The sequence below is a fragment of the Cupressus sempervirens genome, chromosome 9 (genome assembly GCF_028749045.1).
Source record: "Cupressus sempervirens isolate cs-2001-9-10 chromosome 9, ASM2874904v1, whole genome shotgun sequence".
NCBI lineage: Eukaryota > Viridiplantae > Streptophyta > Pinopsida > Cupressales > Cupressaceae > Cupressus > Cupressus sempervirens.
Genome location: NC_143126.1, coordinates 535908470 through 535934825, shown reverse-complemented (window position 1 = coordinate 535934825; position 26356 = coordinate 535908470). Strand labels below are relative to the sequence as shown.

The 26356-nt window shown below is 35.7% G+C and overlaps 1 pseudogene; it reads left to right on the top strand.

The window, feature by feature from the left end:
• Positions 1-802: 802 nt before the first annotated feature.
• LOC149539710 (glutathione S-transferase L3-like) overlaps positions 803-26356 on the top strand; it is a 34550-nt pseudogene continuing 8996 nt past the window's right edge.

Below are 26356 nucleotides of genomic sequence, written 5' to 3'. Positions count from 1 at the left end.
CATTTGATGACTATATTATTTAGTTAGTCCTTTGGGTTTTCAGTGTTTTGAAGGAGTTCGATTTATCTTTATTTTTAAATCGTTATTTGAATAATTTTAAATATATTGTTAATGTAATAACAAAACAAATGTCGAATCAAATTGATAATGAAATTTTAATCTAGTCCTACACATTGATTTTTAAACCTAAACGAAATGTCAAGGTATTGATAGGAAAACCTGTTGTTGCCTTGCAATGTACCTATGTCTTAAATGAGTTAAACTTATCAACTTAGTGGATTTAATTATTATTTTAAAAAAAATACATTTGTTTTTGCCCCTGTATTTTGGGCATGACAAATACAAAGTGGTTTGGTCACTTTCTTGCTTGTTACTCCCTTTTCTCTTTCATGCTTGGGCAACACCTTATGTGGTAAGGTTTTTCAGATTTCCATTATCCATACTTGCTAGAAAAAAACCAACGTTGTTTCTAGATTACAATAAGATGGAAACATTTTTTAAAAACTTACACAATAGAGCGAAGCCTATGGCTATTGGAATCACAAATCTCTCCTGCTAAATACCTAGAGCCAACTTCTCTATAAGTTGTGGAGATGATTTACTCCAAATAATCTGAAGTGGCTAAATTTTTTCTAGCTACTGAAATCACAACCATTAAGGAAAGGGGAAAAAAGATAACAAAAGATTAAGGGAAAAGAAGAAAGTATTGGAAGGGTTCTTGTGGAGGTGGAGGGTTCGAATGGTTTTTGGTTTTTTCCCCCAAATTTTGATATTGCCTACTCGGTGTTTGTTTCATCTCGTGATGGAAAGCTTGGAGCTCGTGCATAGAGAAGGCTCACCTGAAGATGATAGTAATTTATTGGCCAGTGCAAACCTACCAAGGAATGCTACCAATTTGTTTCAATCTAGGCATTACAGCGAGTACATTGGTGTTTTGAATCAGCTATTGCAAGAGGAGGAGGATGATCCTAAGGTTGGTCTTACCTTTCTTGTGTGTTTGTCATTCTTTTGTTAAGTTAAAAAGAAATTGGTTCTTGGGAGGGTTTGGATTTTCTTGCTTTCTTTTTAGTTAAGATTGGCTATTTGCTACTCAATTACATGGCATTTTTCACCTACTCTATTTTTAAAAATGTGAGCAAAAACATTCAAATTTCATAGCCAATGCTCAACTATTGAAGCAATGATTTACAGGAAAAATCCTTTTTAGTCTATTGTGCACAATATTTCTCTTCAAATCTCTTAATTTGTTTGATACAAATATCAAAATAATAACTTTGAGAAATTACCCAGTATACTAGGCAATCATAATCTTGACATTTGAGTGCAAATCTCATTGTGTATATGATACAGTTTATCTTTATGTATGAGTTAAAAGTTTATTGAAGAAATGACAAATTGTTAGAAAGATCTTCTAAGATATTTCTCTTTAGTTGTTAAAAAATAAGATTTTGTAAAGATACAATGCCTTAAAACTCAATATGTGTTGGACTAGTGTTTTTTGGTAGTATTGGGAAATGATCAGTTTAATGACCTAGTTCTAAGATCTAGTGGATGGTGAACCATTACTTGAAAATGTGGTCTCTAGTTTGAATGGAGCTTAACATATAACAATAATAATTAACTTTAACAAATAATAACCAATCTAGGGTCCTGTTATCCATAAAAAAGAATAGAGTATCCATATTTGATTTCTGATTTAGTGTAGAATAATTGTATCCCCATTTCATCATAATTGAATTTTTGAGGAATTTTGTAGAGTTTTTAACAACTAAGAATTTTGAACGGATTGATGCATTTCAAAATGTGCTCATTAGCAACAACTTCAAGAACAAGTAGTAGTTTTATTTATCCCCACCTTAGAAAGTGTCAAACATTCAGGTTTTTGTCTAGTCCAATGTTTAAGATTATCATTGGAAAGGGCTGAGAAAGATAGAAATTTTTTTTGCAAATCTTCAAAACAAAATCACTAATCAATCTTTGCCCATATCCCTATTTTTCATGTTTTCATTATTCACATTAGCTATGGGTGGTACTTTCTCACCTCAGCGAGTTTACTTCTATTCTTCTTTGTAATTTAGTTTGATATGGTCTGGGAATTTAATATTCTTTCTTTATATTGTAGGGTATGAGCGTGCTGAGTAGTCTACTATTATAAGTAAATAAAACCCAATGTGGATATTAACAACCTGAATAACCCTACTACTATATGGTTGTTTTCAAATGAAGATTTGTGTTGCGCCATTTGTTTCCATGTTCTTTTTATTATCTGGAACATTTGAAGAACATTAAACAAAATATTACTTATAGATTCAAATGTGTACATTATTGAATAGAATATTTTATATTTAATATATTTTTTCTCTATTTTTGAAAAGATTCATTTTTATTTTTTTAGTTTTGAAGATTTCAAATTCACTCTGTCCATTCTTTCCTTTATTAAATTATTTTAACTTATCACTTGTATGGTTTTTACACAAGGTAAACTTTCCTTTTGAAGGTTTGGCATTTTACAGATCATTATAATAAAATGACTTCCTTGTTCCCTTTACGAGAGAAGAGAGAGAAGAGAGTGAAATTGGAACATTATTTACCTCTTTTTCCTCATTTTAGATAATATTGTTGAAGGCAACTATCTCTTTTTATAGTCCTTGCTTTTGTTGGATGAATACAAGTATCAGTAATCAATGATTATTTTGTTAAGTGTTTAAACTTTAAATGCTGAACTCAATTTTAGTGTATTTTTTCTCAATTAGGCCACTTGTTGTGTAAAATTGATAATTCTTGTAATGATAAAAAATATTTACAATATTGTTTTAGAGTTATCTCATCACATTTAATTTCAGGCATGCCTGGTAAGCTCTCTTTGATATGTGTGTAAATAAAATCACAAAAAAGAGTAATATAGATATGGAAAGTTCAACATGTTTCTTTAAATAATGGATACTAGTAATATATAACCATTTGTCAGATATATACATAGAAGTATTATTTTTCCTTTACATTGGGTTGATATACACAGTTTCCATTATTTCCAAGCGCACTCCTCTCATACCATTCCCTCATATACAGAGTTTCCATTGTTTTCAAGTGAACTCTATCTCATAACATTCCCCATTTAAAAATTGTTACATTATCATAAGGTTGGGTCTTCCATGCTTGGGACCTTGGTTTCTATTGTTTGGAGTGCATCAAACTTGAATGTGGACCATAGTCTTGGTAGTTTATTTTAGAGGATGCTAAAAAAAATTGTATTGTCTTTCTACTTGTAAGCCCCCTTTTCTACGGAAGATAAGATTTCAATAGACATATTCGCTATATAATTCAAAGCAACTCTAAAAATCAACAAATTCTTTTCCAACTAACTTCAATATGTCAAATTTGATTCAATTGAGCAATGTACCTTGATAATGTGCAATGTCACGAGTGACCTCAGCATTTTGAGGAGTAGATATATATTACTCCTTTTTTTAACTATGCTACGTAAGTGCATTCATCTGCTCTCTTTCACCACCATATTTGTCGTATATAACTACCTCTACAAGAACCCATTGCATTCAACAAGTGCCAGAAACTATATTTACAAGGTTGTTTCAATTGTGAGGAAATTTAGAAGATTGTGTTTTGATTTTCTCAGAGGCAAAGTAAGAGTTTGGGGTTTGTGTTTGTAGGAAATTTAGTTTACTAGTAATTTTCCAACAAAAATGGTAGCAATATTAGTATAAATGATCTTTCCCACTTATAAAAAAACATTCATTTTGATAATGTCCAAAATTTACATGTGTAGATGTTCATTCAATACATATGGTCTCTGAATTGCATTGCAGATATTCAATCACCCTGTTTTGAATTCTAAATCTAAGCCTCCCCCTTTGTTTGATGGAACCACAAGGTATGATCAATCTTGATATATTTTATCAATTCTATTGGAATTGCAATTTTGTTTACAATTTAGTTTGTTGCTAGTGAAATGAATTGGGTTTTCCAAATTGTACATTAGCTTGACCTACCCCCTTTCTCAATGTGTTTGGGCTGCTAGAAACTACAAGGTGGTTTACTTTTCATTTGGCTTGTCTTGTTTCTCTACACATGGTTTTATATAAGGTAGAGATTTTTAGTCCCTATGAAGATTTCCTTGTCATTAACAATAAGTAAAATACAATGCAGGGTCTAAGTGATATTGAGATAGTTCCAATAGATTTGAAAGACAAACCCACATGGTACAAGGAAAAGGTTTACCCTCTTAACAAGGTATTCAACTTATGTGAAATTCTTTAAATAAGAGGTTTAAACATATTTGGAGCAATCCATAAATATTGGTTGTCAGTTTGTGTAGGAATGCTACATGCAAAAAAGAAAAAAAGAAAATTATAAGATGTATATATATGCCTATTTTTTCAGGTTCCTTCTCTTGAACACAATGGCAAAGTCATAGAAGAGAGTTTGGATCTGCTGGAATATCTAGAGAACAATTTTGGAGGGCCTAAAATCATTCCCATGGTATATAATGCCTTTAAACTGATAATTTTTTTCCTTTACTAATGTTTCATGTTACAATCCATATAAGCATTTCAAAATGGCTATGTGGTCAGTGTTTTTTTAATGATCTAACAATAGTCAAATTACTGAAACTAGTGGAGACATTTTATTTCTGATCATTCATATGGACTTCTTAAGCTTCCTTTATCATTACTGTTATATGATTATTACATTTAATAAGTTGCATCACTATATCAAACTGTCTATGCTTTTCTAGCTTGTTAATACTAGTTAATCAATGACAATACTAGCATTAAAAGTGTTTTACTTGTTGGGAAGTGTAATAATGAAAAATTGGTCACATCCTTAAATGCGAGATTACATCTTAGGATGGAATAGGTTCAAATAAATCAAACAAGTCAAATCAATTTGAACCCATTCAATTGTGACACATGAATATTAATTTCAGAATAAGCATTAATGAGTCATTATTATGGAAATCAATTTAATATTGGTAAGGGAACCCCTATCCATAAATGAATATTTATTCTTTATGGGGTCTAAGGATATTCTTAAACAATTCTGAGTGGGATCTTCACTTCAAATTTTTTATTCTAAGTGGGATACCCACTTCAGATAGTTTATTCTGAGTGGGATCTCCACTTTAGATTGTTTATTCTGAGTGGGATCTCCACTTTAAATTATTCATTCTAGTGGGATCTCCACCATGAATAAAATAATCAAACCATGTAATGTCCCCCACTTAGCCAGTTTGGAGGTATGTTGTCATTAGCCCATTCTTGTATGGTCCCAAGGGCTAACCAGGACTTCAAAAGGGATCCTGAGGTTATTTGGCCTAGTCAAATTTAATTACAAGCCAAACGGAGTTTGTTTGTTGGGTTGTCAGGAAGACTTACTATTTTTAGTAAGCCAATAGGGGGATGCAGTGCCTTCAATTTTCAGTGACAGGATGAGATGCGTTTTGTTGGGCTCTTTCTAATGAGCTATTATATGTGGGATTTCGAGTTTATTTGGTATATTATTTTAATGTTTGAAGTTACAACGGTAAAGTGACTATTTAAATTAAATATTATAATGTTTCATAAAGTCACTTTATAAAAATCAAGAGTCCCCCTTTTGAGTACATACATGGACTTTGTAAAAAGAAAAAAAGAAGTAATATTAAAAGTCATGTATTATCTCACATTGGCAAGACGGAAGCGTGGAGCAAGTGAGGAAGGGATTAAAAGGAAGAGGATAGCTCTCATTTATTCATGCTTGGAAATATCAAAGAAATTGGAGAATTTTCTGGAGATTATATCTCAATAGTTTGAAGGATGAAATCCCTTCAAGCTGGAAATCTTGATGCCATTGAAAGATATGGTCTTGAGATTCAACATGGTAGCAGTCTGAAAAAAGAAAATACGAAAAAGCAGCCCGAAAAAAAGCGGAATCGAAAAAGAAATCTGTAAAAGTAGTTCAAAAAGTGAAACTGAAAAAGCAGGCTGAAAAAATAGGTACGAAAAAGTAGGCCGAAAAAGTAGTTCAAAAAAAGCAAAGCAGAAGGGGCAGCATAGAAGGAAATTATTTCAGCCATCTACAACCAGGTTCTTTTGTTAGTATTGTTTTTAGGGTGTTATAAGCTTTCAGCTGTAAGTGTGCATTATACCAGCATTATCATTTTGTAATCCATGTAAATGCCAAAGTCTTGGCCATATTTCATGAGCATTGTAATTTTCATTGCAATTAAAAAGATAATAGTTGTTGGTGTCATTTAAGCAATTTAATATCATTATTTATCGGCTAGTTAGTTTGCATACCAACTATTTGTAAAAATGCCAGTTGGCTGTAGGTGTTCATTTCTCATGCTTAGATCATATATATGCATTGAATATTGTCAAAATTAGTAGCACACTCATGTTAGGTCATTTGTGTAGTCCATTGTAGTCTTCTAGCACAACATTTTCATTGATGCAAATTGTAAAAAGGTCATTTGGAGCTAGCTGAGATACTATATCAGTCATACGTCCCTTGCATGTGAATTGTTTGATGAAATTCCTTGAGCTTTCATCAACATTTTTGAGGGCAGATTTGAGGAGGGTTATTACAATGGTATCAGAGCTATAAGTCCTACCATCCTGTGGACGTCTTATAGGGAATTTGGAACAACCAGATAGAGGGGAAAGTGTTTGATGAAATGTCAAAACACTAAAATCAGAGCATTTATGTTTGAGCATGTGACAGAGGCCTTATAATTTCCGCAATACTAGAGCAAGACAAAATAGGATTTCAAACCTGCAGAGCAAACAATCTAGTTCATCCGTGCAGGTGGACATAGAATCCAGTCATGCAGACACAGATGAGATATTCTTTGATCAAGGCGGCAATATGGGAGACAGGAATGCTCGAGATCCTAGAGAGGAAAGATTCTTACAGTTATTAGAGACCTTGGCACAGGGATAGCGATTAGCAGAACAGAGGGCACAGGAACAAAATCAGAGAATGGAGCTTATGATCTAGATGATGGCTCGTCAAATGGGATTGAATGCTAACATGGGTGGAGGAAATAATCAAAATGGTAATAATCAAAATGGTAACAATCAGAATGGGAACAATCAGGATGGGACACATAATGGAGGTGAACAAGTTGGGAACAATTTTGATCATGTACCCCAGCAAGCTAGGACCGTGAGTTCAAGGCCCATGATTCCCACATTTCCTCCTAGAGCCCCAGAGCAACCCGTACCAGAGCCCTAGATCACTGATATACAGGACCAGTTGAGAAGAGATTGGGAAGCCGGAGGTCCAGATTTTACTGCTGCAATTACCTTTAGGGAGTAAATGGATGTGCGAATGAAACATATGCCATGTGGGCATGACAAGAACTAGAGATATGAGCTATGGAAGAAAGTAGGGAAACTCCAGTTACCATATTATGATGGCCCGGGGAAGTCTACAGCAAGAGCTTGGGTTCAAAAGCTTGATACATACTTTCAATTGAACCCTATGCCTGAGGAAGAAGCTATTAATAATGCAGCAATTCATCTGGATGGGTTAGCACACGAGTGGTGGCATCATGGTATGGTCACTATGGGTCATGCACACATTACCTCATATGTGGAGTTTACGAAGAGACTGATTGAACATTTTGATAGGAAGCATCCAGAACTACATTTCAAGGAGTTAGCTCAACTTAAACAATGGGGATCATTGGAAACATACATTTCAAAATTTTAGAAACTTGCAGTGTTAGTGACAGATGTATCTGAACAGAGGATACTGGTTCTATTTATGGATGGGTTAGCTGATCCGTTGAGAGGTGTAGTGCCTACCCCTAGTTCACATTTTGTTTTAATTGCCAAACTCTTTTAGGCCAGTTTTATACTTGATGTTTAGTAGCATTACTTTCAGATTATCAGATGTTGTTTTACACTCAATTTATTATATGATGAGATGACTTGGTACTCTATATTTCATGCATGCATGATGATTATTCAATGTTTTCAATAATCGATGATGATTAGTTAGATGGTTTATTCTCACATGTGCTTTCTTATGGATACTTACCCCATACTGCATGTGTATGGTGTGCGTGTTTGTTTTCTTTATGTATGGTGTTTCTGATGTGGTTAAGGAAGGGAGTCGTAGTCACCTGCTAGTCGGGATCTACACGATGCACCACTTCCTGCCATTGTCTGTTTAGCTTAAAATATTGTGTCTGTACATGCGTGGATTTTATGCAGGTTGCAGGTACCGGGTATCGACTTCCCTGAATTGCTAGGATGAGCGTACCCTATCGCATTATCTCAATGGTAAGAGAGGGGAGATAAACTCTTAAGTCCAATTCCTAAACCCTTTAGCCAATTGTCCTAATTGATAATTAGGGCAAGTATCTGAGTTAAGTACCCTCTGAATGCATCAAATGATGTTATTTCGTGATTATAACCCTTTTTGTTTGATTTAGTATGTATTTTTCTATGATGGGTTTTCGTATGTTTCTTTATGAGTCCTTGATGTATTTTCTATTAATTAAGTTTAATTAAAAGGATTAATTAATGATTTAATTTAATATAAAATTATTATGATATTTTAATATTTAATTATATTTAATTAATTGAGAAATTAATTAAATAAAAAGAATTAAATTTGGAAATAAAAATTTTAAGTATAATTTTAGAATGTGATAATATTTATTTAATTTAATAATAATATATATTTAGAGTTCATTTTTAAATAAATGCTAAATATTATTATTAATTGAATTAATAAATATTTTATCAATTAAAGTTTCTTAAATAAATTAAAAGTGGGAAAGATATTAAATTATTAAAGGTTTCTAGATCGCATGATCTAAGCATGAGTTTAAATATAAAAGAAATTAATTAAAACGATTAATTAATGATTTAATTTAATAGAAGATTATTATGATATTTTAATATTTGATTATATTTAATTAATTGAAAAATTAACTAAATAAAAAGAATTAAATTTGGAGATAAAAGTTTAAGGATAATTTAGAACATTATAATATTTATTTAATTTAATAATAATATATTTAGAGTTCATTTTTAAATAAATGCTAAATATTATTGTTATTTAAGTTAATTAAATATTTTATCAATTAAGTTCTAAAATAAAGTAAAAAGTGAAAATATATTAATTATTAAAAGTTGTAAGATTGCATGATGCGAGCATGTGTTGAAAATAAAGAAATTAATTAAAAAGATAAAATAAGAGGAAATTATAATATTATTTTAATCTCATAAAGTGCGCATGGGATTAAAAGTAATAAAGATTAAAAATAGAAGTCAAGTGGAATATTAAATAAAGTTATTTAATGATTCATTTAATATGCATTAAAAAGATAAAGCAAAGATTAATAAAAGATAATTTTGGAGTTAACTCAGTTGAGCAAAGAGTCTTCTCGGGTGAACGCACAATTAGTGCCCCGATTTGAGGAGAAGACTCCTTATCACAACTTTGGGGGTTCATTTTTGGGGGACACGAATTTGGACCGTGAATTTTGGAGACAGGAATTTTGGAGAGAGTTTTTGGAAGCAAATTTCAAAAGGAGAATTCTAGGAAAGATTTTCAGAAGAAAGTTATTGAAGAGGAGCGAGTTCTCTTACAGATTTTGGGGATTGCGTATTAGCATCAGGTTCAGGTAGGGTCTGGTATTTTGACCCCTAAATGATTTAAGAAATTTAATATGTTCTGTCTACTTCGTGATTGTAAGAATCTTGTCTTCTTGAATGTATCATTTCTTCATTCTGGATCTTTTGCTATTCGATTTCATTTGTAAATCTAGATTGAAAAATTGTTCAAGAACATCCTTCAACAAAATTAAATCAGGATTTAGGATTGTATTAAAATAGAGAAAAGAGAGAATTGAATTGGGGAGAGTTTTGAGATTAAAAAGAAAATTCGTAGGGTTGGAATTATTTTCTCTATTAGATTGCAATTGTTAATGTTTAAAAAATTATTATTATTATTATTATTATTATTATTATTATTATTATTATTATTATTATTATTATATATAATTTTATTTAATTTATTTAATATTAATCTTTAAGCAAAAATTTTTATATATAAAAACAAAATCGTTTAAGCAAATATATATATATATATATTGTAAAGTCTAAATTTTAAAAAAAAAAAAAAAAATTAATTAATTAATTGTTTAGGGAGGCGGGGCCATCACCCCCCCACCGCCCCTTCCTTTGATGTCGCGTCGCAGCAAGTACTGCTGCGACAGCAGTACTGCTGCGACAGCAGTACTGCTGTGGCAGCAGGTACTGCTGCGACAGCAGTACTGTTGTGGCAGCAGGTACTGCTGACGCAGCAGTACCTTGCTGCGGCAGACTGAAGTCTGCCGGCCAACGGGCCTAAAACATTGGCCGGCGGGCCTAAAACATTTTTTTTGTTATATAATACTTTTTTTTTTTAAAAGACTTTTAGGGGTTAGTTTTTTTTGCTGTAATATGATTTTTTAATTTTTTTATTTATTTATTAAAAATAGATTATAATTAATACAATTTATTAAAAATAGTATTATTAATAAATTGTATTTAATTTCTAGAAATAAATTAGTAATGCTATTAAAGTTAGTTTATAATGAATTAAAATAATTAATTATTCATATTGTTAATAAATTTTATTAATATATATTAATAATTAATTAAATATTATTGATATCATTTAAAATTTAATTATTAACTTAATTAGAATCAGTTGAATTAAAGTTATTATTAATAGATATTATTTGATTAAATTGTAGATTTAGATTATTGATTTAATGGAGGTTATTATAGAAATGGGTTAATTGTAAGGGGGTAGTTGCGAAAACTTAGTTACTTGAAATAGATGTTAAACTGAACTTAAATCTTACCTTAACTCAACAGTATATTATCGTTCAGATCCAACTATGTGATGACTTGTTTTCTATAAGATTATTTTGTTGTCTATGTTTTGAGGTTTTGGGGTTTGTTCTAGTATTGACCAGTTTAGGTTGTTACCAGAGGCTCGGGGTTGTGAATGTGATGTTATGATGATTTGGTCTCGATCTTTCTTAACCCAACCATGGTAGTGTGATGGAGTGCTCTATGACATGATTGTATTTCTTGTTTGTTATTGCTTCTAGTTTCCTGGTGTGAAGCTGAAGTGTATGTATATAAGATACCTGACTTAACCATTTTTTAGTCTCGATCAGTTATACTTGGATTGCTTTTCGGTCGCTTGAGAGGATTGAAGTGTTTGTTATGTTCTTGATGATGTCATGTGTTGACTTGACCATTTTGGAATCTTTGATCAGTATTGTGATTTATCATTGATGCCTTCAGTTGCTGATAGAGAACTGTTGTGATCATATGATTATTATTTGATGCTTACCTGTTGCTCATGAGGAACTGATGTAATTTTTGTGGCTTATCTTTTATGATATTTTTCAGTTGCTTGTATAGGACTGAGGTGATTTTATTATGATTCTTTGATTTGTGATTTCATCAGCCTAGGGTAGGTTATCTATGTGTAGTGTCGGGAAGTGGCTTGCAATGGGGATCGGGGCCCTAAGAGGCTGCCTGGAGTAACCCATTGTAAGTTGTTTTAACAAGTGAAAACATCTCACCTAAATACTGACTTAAATGAACCTAATAAGATAATTGTATGTTCTCTCCCATGCCATGAGTGCTAGTACAGGCTAGGATGGGGTAGAGAGAACGCTTGGTTATGACCTTGCATTCCGCAGTATGCCTCATCAGTACGAGAGGATACTAGTGGCCGCAGGAATCACAAGGGACCCGGGATTCCTAAGGGATTGCTCGGGTAACTTCTACGTGACTTTTGTGATGACACTTTCCCACTTGCATAGCAGGTTTCCTACGTGTCTTTGTGGTGCCTTTGGGTCTAGATGTCTTTCTATGTTGGAACCTTTGAGTTAGTATACTTTTAGGATTTCCCAGACTTAGAGAGTACTTGTGTTTTGTGTTTAATACCTTGTTTGGGACTTGAGACTATCTCCTCAGCGCGGTGGGAGTGGACCATTTAGGTTCCACGCGGTCGGGTGGTAGTGCATTTTACTCTTACCATTGAGATCCGTTCGTGGTCACCGTGGCTGGAGCTTTCTTGGTTGGCATTTACCTTCACTATGTTCTTGGATTATTATGATGGATGGTTAGATTTTATGATAGATGTTTTATCATTATGGATGTATGGATGTATCAGGTATGTTATTAGTTTCATTTATTTTACTGTACTTTGCATCATGGATTTGAGGATGATGTATCTTTATCTTTACATATGTATATTCTTTAAAGCCTTTCATACCCTGTGACATGTATAGTGGATGATTGAGCATTCCGAATTAAATTGCCAAGAGGCATTCGGAACAAATGTATATTATGGACATTGGACTTTCTTAGTATTCTTTCATGTGGATGTGGTAGTTGTTAGACTTAGAATTTAATTAAAATTAAATGTGACTCAACGTCTTGGGATCCTTAAGGAATGTAACTTGTGATGTATGTTTGTTGATGATTACATGTTATTGCTTCCGCTACTATGTGTTTGATGTGTATGTTATACATTCTTACTTTTAAAAAAAAAAATGTTTAGCAAACTTAGTGAAACTCTAGGTTAATTCTTTTGGATCCCTTGGCGGGGCGTTACAAGAGGGTGGATTAAAGCTCTCAACCCTCCCACTTTTTAGGAAGCCATTAAGAAAGCTCATGACATGGATTCCTCTTCATCTTCTAAAAATAAATTCCAGGCAAAGAGTTTCCCTTCGAGGAAAGATAAGGACAGTAAACCTTTTCGTAGAGAGGGTCAACCACCTAAGGAGGAAAGTAAGAGGTTGGACAATGAGACACTTAATGATCTTAGGAAGAAGAAGATTTGGTTTCATTGCAGGGAGCCTTGGGATTTTTCACATAAGTGTCCATTGGAAGAAAAAGCCAAGCAGATGGAGTACTTTTCAGTCGAAGAGTCAGTGGATGGAGATTCAAAGCAATCATCAGAATCAGATGGAGATGATAATTCTTCACATGAGGAAGCACACAGTGATAGCACGATAGCTCAATTGTTCAGTATACAGGAGGCCATCACTTTCAGAGTTAGGGAAACTTTGGATGGACAAAGATTTGTGGCACTCATTGATACAGGGGCAACACATAACTTCATTGATGAAAAGTTTGTGAGACATAGAGGGCTACATACAGAAGAGCATAGGGGATTTAAGGTGATGGTTGCCGACGGCTTCAAAATTGACTGTACCAAAAAAATATCCAACTTGCAGCTTCGTTTCGGAGATTATGACATGGTGGGAGATTTCTTTGTTGTCAACATTGGTGATCAAGATATGGTGCTTGGGATGAATTGGATGAAATCTCTGGAAGAGTTTACATTTAACCTCTAGAAAATGGAAATGAGGTTTGAGGAAAATGGTAAGAAGATAGTACTTAGAGGTTTCTCAGATGGGAGACTACAAATGTTGTCACTCAAGCGGATGCAGAGTTTCTTCAGACACAACCAGGTGCAGTGGACAGCAGAGTTCAGAGTAATGCCTAAGGTGACAGAGCAACATAAACAGGAGTATCCCCTTGATGTACAAAAAATAATAACCAAACATACTAAGGTGTTTGGTGAGATACCTCCACAGAGACCCCCGGATAGGGGAATTGAGCATGTTATTGAGTTAGAGGAAGGGGCTAAGCCAGTCATCATCACACCCTACCGCCATCCAAAGAGATATAAAGATGAAACAGAAAAGGCAATCAAGGAGTTGATTGACATGGGGCACATACGACCAAGCAAGAGTCCTTTCGCTTCTTCAGTAGTATTGATGAAGAAGAAGGATGGTACAATGAGGATGTGCATTGATTATAGGGAACTAAACAAGAAGACAATCAAGAACCGATACCCTATTTCGCGCATTGATGAGCTTATTGATGAATTGCACGGTGCCTGCTACTTCTCTAAGATTGATTTGAGATCCGGCTACCACCAAATATGGGTTAGAGAGGTGGATGTGGAGAAGACAGCTTTTAGATGCCACTATGGACATTTTGAGTTTTTAGTCATGCCCTTTGGGTTGACTAATGCCCACGCCACTTTCCAGTCTTGTATGAATAGAGTATTCAGAGATCAGTTGAGGAAGTTTGTGTTGATTTTTTTTTATGATATACTGATATGCAGTCGTACTTGGGAGGAACATTTGAAGCATATTGATGCAGTGCTCAACATTCTAGAGAGGGAGTCATTATATGCCAAGATGAGTAAATGCGAGTTTGGGATGACAGAGTTGCTCTATCTAGGGCATATTATTAGTGCAGGAAGTGTTCGAGTTGACCCAGACAATATTAGGGCCATTCTGGATTGGCCACCATCGAGGAACATTTCGCAACTTAAGGGATTTCTTGGGCTTTGCAGGTTCTACCACAGATTTGTGAAGGGATTTTCACAGATAGCAGCACCACTTAAGATTTGACATGGAGAGACAGTTTCAAGTGGTCACAGAAGGCTCGAGATTGTTTTGACAGGTTCAAGGAGCTGATGAGTACATGCCCTATTTTAGCCATTCCAAATTTCACCAGGCCTTTTGAGCTGCAGTGTGATGCCTCAGGAGAGGGCGTAGGAGCTATCCTCATGCAGGACAAACATCCCATCGCATATGAGACCAAGAAATTATGAGGTGTTGAGAGAACTTACAGCATCTATGATAAAGAAATGCTAGCAATCATGCACGCGCTAGCTAAGTTCAGGCAATACTTAGCAGGGACCCGATTCACAGTAAAAACATATCATAATAGCTTGAAACATTTCCTTGGACAGAAGGACCTCAATGAAAGGCAATAGAAATGGGTGAGTAAGTTACAGGCTTATGATTTTGACATAATTTATATCAAAGGGAAGAAAAATATCGTCGCAGATGCTTTATCTAGAAGGCCTCATTTGCTTGTTGTTGGAATAGTCATGGACGATTGGAGAGAGTTGATCTTGGTAGAGTATGCCAAGGATAGTTGGGCATCTAGTGTTATTGAAAGAACTATTCAGGATAGTCGATACACTGTTGTAAATGATTTGATCATCTACAAGGAAAGGATTTATTTAGTACTCGAGTCTGCTATGAAGCAGAAGATTTTGAGGGCATTTCATGATTCACCATTGGCAGGACATCCTAGATTCTTTAAGACATATCGGCAGGTGAGAGAGCGCTTCACTTGGAAAGGACTCAAAACAGAGGTGCTTCAGTTTGTCAGGGAGTGCCCAGTATGTCAGCAGAACAAACAGGAACATTCCTTTCCAGGTGGTTTACTATAGCCCTTACCCATACCAGAGAAGAAGTGGGATAGCATTTCCATGGATTTTATTACAGGCCTCCCCAAGGTATAGGGTCGGGATTGTATTTTTGTTGTGGTAGAAAGATTGACAAAATTTGCACATTTTTTTGCGATTTCGTCCACATATTCAGCAGTACAGACAGCAGAGCTATTCTTTCGAGAGGTATTTAGATTACATGGGATGCCACGGAACATAGTCAGTGACAGGGATAGTAGGTTTATGAGCCACTTTTGGCAGGAGTTGTTCAGGTTGTGTGGAACAGAGCTAACTTCGAGTACCAGTTACCACCCCCAAACTGATGGGCAGACAGAGATAGTGAATAAATGGGTTGAGGGGTACCTTTGAAACTACATTGCAGGAGAGCAAAAGGCTTGGGTGAAGTGGATGCATCTAGGGGAGTACTGATATAATACCTCTTTCCATATGTCTATTCAAATGTCCCCTTTCATGGCACTGTACGGGTATGATGCTCCTAATTTTTTGGATTTGTTATGTGGGGATAGTAGGGTGCCTAAGGCCAAGGATATATTGCAGGAGTGTCAGGACATTATGCGATCCTTGAAGGAAAATTTGCAAAGGGCACAAAATCAGTAGAAGCAATATGCTAATTAGCACAGGGTTGAGAGATCTTTCGAGGTAGGAGACATGGTGTACCTCATGTTATAGTCATATAGACAGTCCTCTCTCAAGAGGAGTGGAGCAGAAAATTGAAACCACGCTACTATGGACCATTCAAAGTAATCAGGAGAGTGGGTGAGGTAGCTTATGAGTTGGAGTTGCCTGCAGATAGTAAAGTACATAACGTGTTCCATGTGTCACGCCTTAAGAAGGCATCGGGGCATAATCTAGTGCCTTCAGTAGTATTGCCACCTCTCGATGATGAGGAAAAACTTATCTTGATTCTTGAGGCTATACTTGACTCCAGGGAGAGGGTGCTTCGCAGGCGGACTATCAGGGAGTACCTAGTAAAGTGGAGGAACCTACCAGTTGAGGATACGACATGGGAGCTAGAGGAGATTATTCAGCATCTTGAATTGAGATTGCTTGGGGACAAGCAATTTCAAGAGGGGCAAACTGTAATGTCCCCCACTTAGCCAGTTTGGAGGTATGTTGTCGTTAGCCCATTCTTGTATGGTCCTGAGGGCTAACCAGGACTTCAAAAGGGATCCTGAGCTTATTTGGCCTCTAGTCAAATTTAATTACAGGCCAAACGGAGTTCATTTTTTGGGTTGACAGGAAGACTTACTATTTTTAGTAAGCCAATAGGGGGATGCAGTGCCTTCAATTTTTAGTGACAGGATGAGATGTGTTTTGTTAGGCTCTTTCTAATGAGCTATTATATGTGGGATTTCGAGTTTATTTGGTATATTATTTTAATGTTTGAAGTTACAACGGTAAAGTGACTATTTAAATTAAATATTATAATGTTTCATAAAGTCACTTTATAAAAATCAAGAGTCCCCCTTTTGAGTAAATACATGGACTTTGTAAAAAGAAAAAAAGAAGTAATATTAAAAGTCATGTATTATCCCACATTGGCAAGATGGAAGCGTGGAGCAAGTGAGGAAGGGATTAAAAGGAAGAGGATAGCTCTCATTTATTCATGCTTGGAAATATCAAAGAAATTGGAGAATTTTCTGGAGATTATATCTCAATAGTTTGAAGGACTAAATCCCTTCAAGCTGGAAATCTTGACGCCATTGAAAGATATGGTCTTGAGATTCAACATGGTAGCAGTCTGAAAAAAGCAGATACGAAAAAGCAGCCCGAAAAAAGTGAAACCGAAAAAGCAGGCGAAAAAAGGAATTCGTAAAAGCAGTTCAAAAAGCATAACTGAAAAAGCAGGCTAAAAAAATGGGTACAAAAAAGCAGGCCAAAAAAGTAGTTCAAAAAGAGCAAAGCAGAAGGGGCAGCATAGAAGGAAATTGTTTCAGCCATCTACAACCAGGTTCTTTTGTTAGTATTGTTTTTAGGGTGTTATAAGCTTTCAGCTATAAGTGTGCATTATACCAGCATTATCATTTTTTAATCCATGTAAATTCCAAAGTCTTGGCCATATTTCATGAGCATTGTAATTTTCATTGCAATTAAGAAGATAATAGTTGCTGGTGTCATTTAAGCAATTTAATATGATTATTTATCGACTAGTTAGTTTGCATACCAACTGTTTCTAAAAACACCAGTTGGTTGTAGGTGTTCATTTCTCATGCTTAGATCATATATATGCACTGAATATTGTCAAAATTAGTAGCACACTCATGTTAGGTCATTTTTGTAGTCCATTTTAGTCTTCTAGCACAAGATTTTCATTGATGCAAATTGTAAAAAGGTCATTTGGAGCTAGCTGAAATACTATATCAGTCATACGTCCCTTGCATGTGAATTGTTTGATGAAATTCCTTGAGCTTTCATCAGCACTTTTGAGGGCAGATTTGAGGAGGGTTATTACAAACCCCAACCTCACCATGGTTGAATCAAACTCTACCCCAGTGCCTTGCCAAAATCTATAAATGTAAGACTCATTTGGGAAGAAGGGGAGAGAAGTAGTGAAATGTTGTTGGAGTATCATTAGATTTCATACTAAGTTTGCATTTACATGCTTTCAATTCTAGAATACTTGCATACATGCTCACTTATTTGCTTACCTTCATTTGGAATGAACATGCATATTCATCTAGAGTAAATGCATTGTGATTCATCCTCCATTCAAATCCTTCGTTCTAAGCACAATCTATGGTTATTGGACTCTTGAGTTTGAGAGCATCAAGTTGTCTCATCTAGTTAGAAGGCAATATATCACCTTGTTTATGCACATCGAATGAACAACCTCATGTTCACTTCAGTGTGATAGCGCACAAACAAAGATCATATTAAAGTGTGTGTGGATTGAGAGGCCGTATTTCACGCTCACATTTCTGGCGCCCATTGTGGTGCTCAAGAAACATCAATGTTTCTAGCCTCTCTCATCAAAATTTTCATGTTTTTCTAGCTTGATGTCGTGCACAGTAGTGGATTCTCGTGTGAAGAAACTCACTGGCCTGCGTGAAGAAATAGGGTGACCCACGCAAAGAATTAGGTCCTTGCACCCTTCAATGCACTTTCTCGTGCGCTTCTGTGTACTTTCTCACACAAGATCTTATATGTTCACATAGGATTAGCACTTCCTTGTGTGGCACAAAGAGAATCTTTGTGCGAGATGCAGAGAATCCTCACACGAGTTCTGGAACCAATTTTCTAAAATTTGTATTTCTTGTTCTAACTTCGTGATTTTTGTGATCTAATCTCTATTTTGTAGCATTTATTTTATGATTCCTAACTTGTGATGCAACGTAACAGTGGTTTACACGACATTTTTATGATGAACTTGAAATGATGATTCTAACACTTTGATTGTAGGATGCTTGATGAAGACATTGATGTGGAAAATGCTAACGATTTGATTGCAGGACGCATGCCAAAGAAAATTCAAGAAAACATTGTGTCTTTTTAATGCTTTCAAAACATAGTCTAAATAGGGCTTGTGAAATTTGTAGGGTGAAAGATAGGGGAATAGGGGAGTATCATCTCTACTACTTGGAAGTGATGCCCAACAGTAAATCAAAAACCTAGAAGCCTCTGAAAGACAGTACCCGAGGGAGGCAAGAAAGGTAGTTGTTCTCCTAAACAAGTCTTAACGGACAAGTTGGGATTGATAAGCTAGCTCGGTGATGAACATGTTCTATGTGCTTTGAGTGAAGAGATGCGAGTAGTATGCTCTTTTCCCTTTCGGGAAAATTAGAAACTTTGACCCTTGAATCTAACCTCCAGTCTGAGTCATCCTTTAGAGGGCCTGTCGGAGCGATCCAACCTCTGGGAACAACCCAAGTGAGCAAACACCTTTCGCCGATGATTTCACCTCACTATAATAAAGAAGCTTTGTTGAGAAAAAGACTCCAAATCCATGTTAATTTCCTCTTCTTCATTCTGATATATCATATCAAGAAGAGGTTCTATATGTTGCACTAAGTGGCGCCACTACCAGTCTTGCTACTCAAGTGTGTGCACATACAAATGCTGGTGTGGGATGCTTGCCTCAACTTTGTTCACAAAGCCACTGAGGATTAATGTGAATGGAAGCCTATTAAACACTTTCTCAATAGTTGCTACTCGATTCACCTCTGAAAGTGTCATAATCCTTGTACACGAATCGATCTAAGTGGATTACCCGGATCGCCTGAAGAAATTACACTCACCATTTGTACTCCACAATTATACAAACATGAATGGGGTTTCTTTGAACTTGAGGTTCACTCATCCCTCAACATGTCAGTTTTGTAAGATACTTAGCATGGGAAAGGGTTTTGGTCACTAAGCCATTTTCGGTTATAGGGATAGAGAGTGTTTGTTATCAAGTCTTAAACTTGTCCAAAACATTCAGACTAAAAGGTCAAGACTCCCCTCATCCTTCCAAGTTGCTTTGTCCTTAGTTGGACTATTTTCGACTACTCTATGTGTCCATTGTATGAACATTCCCTATCTGCTTACAACGTTGCATACTATCTAAAAGCTTGAAAACAATGTTCAAATCTAGTTCAAAACTGTCAAACACTATCATAAATCTATCTAGAAAATTGTCTGAATCATCAAAATCTCTTCAAGAAGTCCAAAACTGCCATTTTGGTCAAAATTTTGCCTCCTTTTCTACAAAATCTCACATGAGAAAATGCCTTTCTAGCACTTTCTTGTACCATTACTAGCACTTCCTCGCGTGGTTCGTGGAGAATCCTCGCATGAAAAAGTGACCTCTATGGTCAAATTTGTCAAAAAATTGCCATGTGTATCAGTTATGCACTTCCTCACACGACTCTACCAAAATCCTCGTGCAAGAAAACTCCATGAAAAATGTTGTTCTAAATCCTTGTGCCTTGTTCTACACTTTCTCGCGTGGCTCTACATGAATCCTTGCACGAACTTTTGCCTTCAAGCTATCAAATTGCTCTCTTAGAGGTGTCTCCTCGCTTGGCTTTCTACGTTTTCTCACCTCTATGTCCTTTTCTTGTATGAAACTGTTGGATTTTTCCTGAAACAATGAGCTATTCTGAGTTCCTTGTTTGAATTCAACCTAAGTTTGATCTTTTGCTAGATGCATTATGCCATTTCTCTGAGTTGCAACGCTCTCGAAACTTAGACTTCTTTCTTAGCTTGTCATTTATGATCTACACACGAATTAGTCTTGTCACTCATCATCCTATCTTTCTTTCTAGCATTTTTTGTACCTTGGGTCACGATAGTCAAAAACTATTGGTTGTTCTAGTTGTTTCTTTGACTACTTGTACGTAGGCTCACAACATGATTACTATACTTCACTTACTTTGAGACGACATCCTAGTGTGATCATTGATCAAACTTTGTCATTAGTCCTTGTCTATAAATATTGTGACTAGAAGTGGACGTGTTTCCTCCTCATAGACTGAGATAAGGTAGAGGTAGAGGTCAGACCCGTGATAGAAGTCACATTCAGAATGAGTGCAGGGAAAGATCCTCACAATCTAGTTCTCCTAACAATTCACCTATTGCTCAAAAAACATTTAACATAAACTTGCAATAGATTAGGAATCCTCTATTCCAAGAAGATCTAAATGCTAATGAGATACCTATAGACATACCATATGAACAATTGTTTGAAACGTTTATGCAACCTACACATATTGAACATATCCTCATCCCTACAATGCTGGATCAAGATAGAGAAACATGCAAAAATAGTTCGAGAATGAACCAAGAAGATTCTCAACAAAATGAAAGTACTTTTCATCCTTACACATATACAAATGATGATGGGGATAATGAAGAGATACCCCCAGAAGTGATAGAATGATGTCGTAAAGACAAAAATTTCCAAAAAATGATGGATATCTTGCTCCAAGAAGAGAAAGAGAAATACTTTCTCAAAATCACTCAAGAAGGAGCAAAACTCCCTCGACATTACAATGTTGAAATGATTATCACTCAAGAGGAAGAAACTGAGACCTCAATATTGCAAAAACAACTCCTAATCATGCAAGAACAATTAGCTCAAGTGTTGCAAGATAAAAACAAACCGGCTAAACAATCCACGCTCAATAGTATTTGTCCTTTTCCTTTTGACAAGGATTTACATATGTCTCCTTTTCCTAGAGGATTTGAGCTACCTAAACATGAAAAATACTTAGGGACATCTAATCCTCAAGATCACTTGAGAGAGTTTGGCACTCTATCAATGGAGTTCATGCACGACCAAACATACCTTATGTGTTTGTTCCCATAGAGTCTAGGTGGTCAAGCCATGGAATGGTTTTCGAGATTGCCTACGAGAATCAAAACTTTTGATGAGATTGTAAACATGTTCATTCAACAATACTCACATAACATACAACATCCCATTAACATAAGAGACTTGTGCAACCTCAAACAAAGATATGGAGAATCTTTTCTATCATTCCTTCAAAGATGGCGGCAACTATATACTAAATAGTCACACAAAATCCCTAAGACTGAAAACATCTTCATGGATAATCTCTTGCTGGATTTCTAGTATAAGATAAAACTTCAGGGCCCACAAACCTTTGAAAACATGATCACACAAGCCATATGCATTGAGGAATTCATGATTAAAAAGGGAGAACTCACTCTCCAAAAGGATGCTAAACAAGGACAAGTCTAAATTTGTCCATAAAAATTGAGAGGTAGTACATGATAGGGTGGTGGACAATATCACTCCCAAACCATCTAAAATTGCACTTAACTTCATGGATAACTTGAAAGCCTCTAAAGCTTCTGAACAAGCGACTACGAGTAATAAGATAGTTGGATACAAAGCGAAAAACAACTCTTGGGTCTCTCGAGCCCCTCAAGAATTCACAACTCTAGGTGAACCACTTGACGTGGTTTATAACACATTACTCAAACACAAAATTATTACTTCTTTGGAGTTTCCACGTCCTTATGATCCACAACTTCAGCCTACATGGTGGAAAGAGGATGCCTATTGTGACTACCATCAGAACAGAGGACATAAAACTAGTAACTGTATTAACCTACGTCATAAGATTCAAGATCTCATTGACGATGGTGACCTAGTTGTGGATGGGCACAAGAAGAATTCTGATCACAAAGCTTTTAAAGAACCTTTTCCACCTTATGATAAAGGAGAAAGCTCTAAATAGAAAGGTGACAACAAGGTTAATTACACATACACTGATGAAGATGTTGTCCACATGGTTGAACCTCTGGCATTCGAATATTGTGACATCATCACAATTAAAGGAAAACAAGATAGTGCCAAACCTAAGACTCCATTTGTCCTAAAAGGTGTGGCATTTACTCAAGAACCATTTCAACTGTGTATCAATGCAATCACATACTCGCAAGCTAAGTTGGTTCTCAAAGGCCCTACACCTTCCACTTTCAAAGTAAAAAAAAATGAAGAAAATGCTACTACTAGTCCATATGGTAGAAACACAGAAACTACGACACCCTCCACAACTGTCAGTTATAGCATACTCAAACAATTGCAACGAACAAATGTGCAAATATCGATCTTTGAACTGCTGAAAATCTCGCCTGCTCATAGGCAGATTCTTGACAAAGCCCTCAATGAGGCAAGTGTACCTCAAGATCTTGATCTTGACAGGTTTCAGTCCATGGTGGATCATTTGACTTCATCTCACTACATATCTTTTTCAGAAGAAGACGATAACTCTTTGAGTCATCCTCATAATCAACCATTATACATTGAAGTGATGATATATCAAAAGCGTGTTTGAAGGGTGCTAATAGACAACAAAGCTAGTCTCAATATTTGTTCTACTTCCTTGCATAAACAATTAGGTTATGCAGAAGAATCCATTGACCCTCATCGCAAAATAACGATTAAAGCTTATGATGAGGTAGAACACAAATCCATAGCTCTTGTGGTGTTGCCTTTACAGGCAGGTCCTGTAGAAAGAAATGTTACATGTCAGATCCTCAACATCCCTTTAGCATATAACATCTTTTTAGGATGACTATGGATTCACGAAATACAAGTAGTACCCTCAACGTACCATCAGTGCATAAAATTCCCATTCCAAGGGTCTGAAGTTACTATACCCGCTACTCCTAGTTACACCTAAAACATGTTAAAATCTATTGACAGTCTTGTGCCTACCAATGGAAAGTCTACAGATAACCCGGTCATTAAATTCTAAGAAATGGAGAAGACTCTCAAACTCACTGAAGCAGGGATGGGAGAGTACAACATAGAGCCGGTCCTATCCTTAGCTTCTCTTCTAGAATCTCCTCATCATTATGGGAGACCATCCGAGACAAGGAAACCCTTTGTATTTGCACCTAAAACTAAGTTCAATGGGTCTTTCGTCAAAGCTTCAATACAAGGATAAAATCCCAGCTGATCTCACAGATCAAGGTCATGACATAATACCAAAAAGATATGGACCAGATCTTAAGATGATCAAGCGCCTTGGTTACAAAGGAAAAGTTCCTATAGGTCGAAATAATAATGGTCTTATTGATCCTATTGAAGAAAAGTTTAGGAGACCTACTAACACAATAGGTTTTTGATTCAAGAAAATCCCCTTTCATCTCGGGGTCAACAAGTTTCTTAGAGCAACTGACCCTTCATCCGAACATGAGTCTTTGTCTGAGTCAAATGATGAAATTAAGAGCTCTGATGATGGGGATACTTTCCTTCATCCTATTCCACTAGACCTTGTTGCACTATTCGTAGAGCCAAATGATGTTGTCCATCATGTTAGTACGACTGAGGTTAATGGTGATAGCTCCGCTGATACTAATGATACTTACCAAAGTATCACAGACTCCCATGAGTATGAGTTTGATTCTCTCTCAGAAGCAACTTCTAACAAAGATATAGATCAAGTACACACATATGAAAACCAACTCAAAGCAAGTGAACAATCTAGGGTTGAGTCTGATGAGTCATGTCCTTCTAGTATTGTTGAGTCTTCGATTAATGAGGTTGGAACTCAAAGGGTTTCAAACACACCTTTGGATGAAGTCACTCGAGGCCTCGAATTACTTGTCCACACATTTGATGACTATAGTATGAACACCATCGAACCTGTCACTTCTATTTCACTCACACAGCCCGAGCTAATCGATTGGAACTCCCAATCTACACCTAATTAAGTCCTCGTATTCTAGAATGACTATGCTCTTGCTTGCTACCTAAACATCGTCAAATCAATAACATCTTCCACCAATGAAAAAAGTGTCAATGTGACTGAAGCTGACATCAAATATCTTAGTCAAAAAATTAAAAGAAAAAATAAAAGACGTTTTGATGGTGAAAGCCACATTGTGGCAATATCGGAACCAAAAATAGTAAATAAAATAGACGTATCCAAGGGTAAAAACCTCTCTGAGGCACCTAAGGATGAGATATTTGATGTGCTTCCAAGTCACTTTCAGGAAAGATCACCAGTGTTGATAGAACCAACACAGCCTGTCAATCTTGGAACGGAAGAGCATCCTCAGATTATTCATCTTGCACAGTCCTTGTATACAAAAGAAAAAGAAGAATTTGTAGCCTTTTTCCAAGAAGAGAAGATAAACTTTGCATGGTCTTACTCTGATATGCCAGGTTTAGATCCTAATGTAGTGATGCATCATTTGTCCATTGCACTAGGGGTAAAATTGGTCAAACAAAAGCTCAGGAAAATGCATCCACATGTGGCATTACTAGTTAAAGTTGAATTAGAAAAGCTTCTAAGAGATGGTTTCATTCATGCCATTGACTATGTTGAATGGATCTCAAACATAGTACCAATTCCCAAGCATGATAAATCCATTTGAGTTTGTACGGATTTCAAAGATCTCAACTTGGCATGCCCAAAAGATGATTTTCCACTCCCCAACATTGACATGATAGTGGATATGATAGCAGGATATCAAATGTACTCACTCGTGGATGGTTTCTCTAGATATAATCAAATAAAAATAGCACCAAAAGATTAGAGAAAACTGCTTTCACCTGTGCTTAGGGTACCTTTTTCTGGAATGCGATGCCATCTGGTCTTAAAAATGTAGGCGTAACATATCAACAAGTAGTAACTACAATCTTCCACGACATGATGCATAAAACAATGGAGGACTATGTTGATGACATCTTAGTCAAAAGTGCACAAATAACCACTCACCTCAAAGATTTGGGGCCTATCCTAGATCGTATGGAGAAATTTAGTCTCAGATTGAATCCGAAGAAATGTGCTTTTGGTGTCACATCAAGGAAGTTGCTTGGCTACATTATATCTACAAAGGGAATTAAGTTGGATCCAGAGAAAGTTCAAGCTATTATAGATATGCCTCCACCTTGTAACATCAGCCAAATAAGAGGCTTATAGGGAAACTTCAGTCTATTCACCACTTCATCTCACAACTAGCTGTGAAAACACAACCTTTTAATAAAACTTTGCATAAAGGTGTAAAATATGACTAGAATGTCGATTATGATAAGAGCTTTACACAAATAAAATAGTATTTTGCTAATCCATTGGTGTTGATGCCTCCTATTTATGGGAAGCCTTTTATCCTATATATAAATGTGATGGACTCTTCTCTGGGTATTTTGTTGGCTCAAGAAGATAACAATAATAAGGAACAAGCTATTTACTATCTCAGTCGAGTGTTGATCTTGTATGAAATAAACTACAACACGATTGAGAAAGCTTGCCTAGCAATGGTGTTTTCTTCCCAGAAGTTGTGACACTATATACTTTCCCATACTACACGACTAATAGCAAAAATTGATCTGTTGAAGTATTTACTCAATAAGGCTACTCTCACAGGAAGTTTAGCTAAATGGGTCATGATCCTGAGCGAATTTGACATTCAATATGTTGAACAAAAAGCTATTAAAGGGCAGGCAATTGTTGATCAACTAGCGGAAGCACTAATGCAAAGTCTTCTTCCACTGGGCATTGACTTTCCTGACGAGTCAATCTTATCATTAATACATCACACTTGGGTGATGTTCTTTGAAATTCTTTCATACAACAAGGATCTG